This window comes from Alosa alosa, chromosome 2, assembly GCF_017589495.1.
Source record: "Alosa alosa isolate M-15738 ecotype Scorff River chromosome 2, AALO_Geno_1.1, whole genome shotgun sequence".
Taxonomy (NCBI): domain Eukaryota; kingdom Metazoa; phylum Chordata; class Actinopteri; order Clupeiformes; family Clupeidae; genus Alosa; species Alosa alosa.
The window spans coordinates 21,681,985-21,685,919 of record NC_063190.1 but is presented as its reverse complement, the minus strand read 5'-3'; the positions used below and the strand labels follow the sequence as shown (position 1 = coordinate 21,685,919).

Sequence of the window (3,935 nt, the reverse complement as noted above, 5' to 3'; positions counted from 1 at the left end):
CTGAATATGCAAGACCCTCCCAACTGGCCTGCAGTTCATTGGTCGTTTGGTGTGAAAACATAAGTGTGAGGTTCACATACAGACTAGTGTATTTCTTAGTCTACAACTATGCACAGATATTAGATTATAATGAAACTATGATCAGACTGTTACCCACATTACAAGTATATTTAAGACCAAACATGAATGTGTTATATATTCACAACACAGACTATTAGCGTCAGATCAGTTTGTATTCCTGACCAATAGGCTATTTGGGGAAGCTTCTTACTCTCAATTCTGAAGTGGACATAACTAAATTTACTGATTTCTTGTACTATACAGCTAAACATGGTTTAGAGTGTGCTGCTGGACCCTTCAATGGGACCGAATAAGAGAATGGCAGATTGTTAAATGCATTGAGGAATAGGAGGTGTTCAGGAGATCACTTGATTCTGCTAGATTTATCCTGCTTGTTGTCATGCATGATCTTTATGCATAATGCTTAATTTCTAATAATTGTTCACATTCTTTTTTTTTTTCAAATGTTTTTGTAAGTCACTTTGTTCAAAATTACAAAAAGCAGAAAATGATTGCATTTGTGTTTACTTCCTGATAGTGTTTATAGTGTTTACCTGATACAATAGCGTTTACTTCCTGAAATTACTGCAGACTGAGTTCTCGTTGTTATGCTTAAACAACATAATATACTTTTTTAGCTATACTGTAAATACTGTATATCAATAAATACATTTTGAACATATTTTCTATCTTGTTTCTATCTTGCATTTATTTCCATCGGGGACTAGTATAAACCTCGCTATAGGTTTTCATTTTTAAACCCTTCAGTTTGTTCTCTGTATGCCTATGCCTATTGCTATGTGAAGCTAATTGTTGACAGATGTTACAATATTCTGTATATCTGTATGGATGAATGCAGTTTATCATAAAGGTAATTAATTAAAAATAATGTGTTTTTATACCCTATATGACAATACATGTATGACAGTTTTGTTTTGTCTACAAGCTCTCAAAAACGAATCAGGCATTTATACTTTAAATAATACAATACAATTTTGATCAGTGATATTTGATTTTTTGGGATTCTCATATAAAATGAATTTGTCTGCTCAGACTGAACTGTGTTTGAACTTGTGTTAGCTTTGTTATTGTTGTTTGACAAATCCTGTAAAATCCTAGATGAGGCAATATGTGTGTGGTAACAGCCTGAATGTGATTGCTGCAGAGTTTTTCACAATGTACTGTTTACAAATGTAGCAGCCAATAATGCAATAACGGCCTATAATGATATAACTGACAATAACGGCTATTTTTAATGCAATTTAATCAATAATAACTAACCAGTAATAAAATGTTTAAACCAATAGCCTAACTGAATAACTTTTTGCCAATGCTGATGAAGAATAGAAGCCCCAGGGACCACTTGACCTCATGCTCAATGCTCAGTTGACTGTGGCTGAGGACAACTGGCTGGGTGGTGAATGGTGAACAACACCAAAAGAAGATTTTGAGTGGATCAAGCCATATTACAGTTTTTCTCAGTTGCTTTATTTAAATTCTCAAAACTGCTTGTTCAAACTCCAAATCATCTTATCACTTGTGCACATCATTAAAGCAGTTTCCCCATATTGAACAATTGCTCTCCATACATTTTCAATTGCTTATGACATGTTGGTCAAAATGCACTATCCATGTACTGGTTCCAAACTGAATAGCCCATAAAACAAATTGGCCTCATTTCATTGCTTGAGCCATACATGCAAAAGTGTTGAGCTAGCTGTCTTAACTAGTTGTCATAGTCTTACATATATGTAACCTGACAGACAGGAACATTTGGATGTGTAGAAAGATAAACAGTGGTGCACAGCTAAGGGGTGTTTTACTGTATATTTGTCATTTTTCATTTGCACAATGCTGTACTGTATCCATTCCAAACATACTGTATCTATTCTCTTGCAATCGACCCCCTCCACACACAATAATGTGTAACTTTGTAGTTCTGAAATAGCTATGCCACATAGAAAATAGTTCAGCCTTGCACATTGTTCATTATAAAACACTTACGGAGTAAACTGTCATATTGACAACAAGACAAAAAAGTTTAACTATCTTGAAATAAACAATGGTGTAAGGACTTGATTTTGGAAGGAATTTGATTGCACTGACAGTTTCATTGGTATAAATACTTGTTTTTGAGACATAAACAAAATGCAGTGCTGATTGTTCCGCAAAATACACTAACGGTTGTGAAAATGTTAATGATTTATTCAAGAAATGCACCAAAGCGACTGAGAAAAACGGTAGTATGTTCAGGAATGACATGCCAGTTTGAATGAAACCAAATATCACAACTATGAATACATTCATTTCATATTATTTTTAGATTTAGAAATACACCTGGGATATAGTCATATGGTCTTTGTTGCCCCCAAAAAAAAAAAAAAAAAAAACAATAAATAGATAAATATATTAAAAACTAAATAATTAAATAAACAGCGATACACCTCCATGCTTCACAGTTAGGAATAGGCTATGCCATTTTTGTCATAGGCCTTATTAAACTCCTCTCCAAACTTACCATTTATGGTTATGACCGTAAACATATGAGACCGTCTCATCACTGAAAAATGACTTATAGGTGCTGTTTGGCATAATGTAAGCATGCTGTTGTTTGACATAGGTAAAGTACAGACTTTTGCAGCCCATTTGTTTGAGTGCTTCCTTATTGTGGATTGTGAAATCCTAGATGAGGTAACGTGTGTGTGTGTGTGGTAACAGCCTGAATGTTTCAGATAAATACAGGAGCAACCTGTGCGGAGGCAGACATTTTCCTTAACCATTACTGAATAGCATCAACACCAAAAAGAGAAACCATGAGGCCAGTGATCGCGCTGTTCTTCGCACTGATGGTGATGAGTGCACTGGTGTGCAGTAAGTACAGTTTAACTTTATTATCAGTCTGTTTCCTTTTGATGGAATCACCTGGGCTCACATACACGTAACACTGTTTTTTTCTGCTGTGTTGTGTACTCTTTCTCTTTCCAGATGTCTATGCTGCATGTGAGAATGGGGGGTGTTACCGGAAATGCAAAAAAAATCAAAGAATTGACCATAATTCATACTGTGGTGGTGGAAATGTGTAAGTTGAATTTTGTTTATTAACATCTTTGGCCATTTTACTGTGTGCAACATGTGGCATGAAATCATGTTTCTCTTCTCAGATGCTGTGTTAACAAAGGAGATGGTGACGGCTGGTGAGGACTATGGAAGAATGTGAACTATTAAAGGAAGACTTTGTGGATCAAGCAGCATGATTATTAACACATTGATATTGTTTCTTATAAATATTGGCCTGTTTAGAAATTACTTTGTTTAATGCAAATTTGATTAAAAAATGAACAGATTCCACAACAGCCAGCATCGTTGCATTCATTTCAAATATTTTTTATAGATTTAGAAATGTATTTTTTCACACATATAAGCTGTGATTGGACTTTCCAAAACACACAAAAAAGGATGAAGCTACATGACTTAATTCCCAGAGGACAGGGGCCAAATTCCATCACTGTGGTGACTGACAAACTCTGATATTTTTGAAAATGTGACCACCTTTAAACAGTGACAGATACAAACTGCTGGACCAACTAACACATTGACGATGACAAGGGGCATCTGTGGTCAAACTGCTGCACCAACAGCCTGCTGTATGGCCTGTTACATATTGCAAAACGGTAGCCAAGAGAACAGGAGTAAAGTGTGTTAAACATATCAAGTATGTCAGGACTCAAAAAGTCAAACGAAACGGTGCTGATTATTGCTAGGCAGGCTATATGTTTGATAAGCAACGGGCAACTTGTGCACCAAACAATTTGTGGAGCACCCTTTTGATGTCTGACAAATCCAGTAAAATCATAGATGTATAAGTATAGGTATAT

The 3,935-nt window shown here is 35.4% G+C and overlaps 1 long non-coding RNA gene across 1 annotated transcript; it reads left to right on the top strand.

The window, feature by feature from the left end:
- Positions 1 to 2,807: 2,807 nt before the first annotated feature.
- LOC125309319 lies at positions 2,808 to 3,413 on the top strand. The gene is made up of 3 exons (XR_007196109.1): positions 2,808 to 2,931; positions 3,046 to 3,139; positions 3,222 to 3,413. It is a non-coding gene; the product is annotated as an uncharacterized LOC125309319 (long non-coding RNA).
- The last annotated feature ends 522 nt before the right edge of the window (positions 3,414 to 3,935 follow it).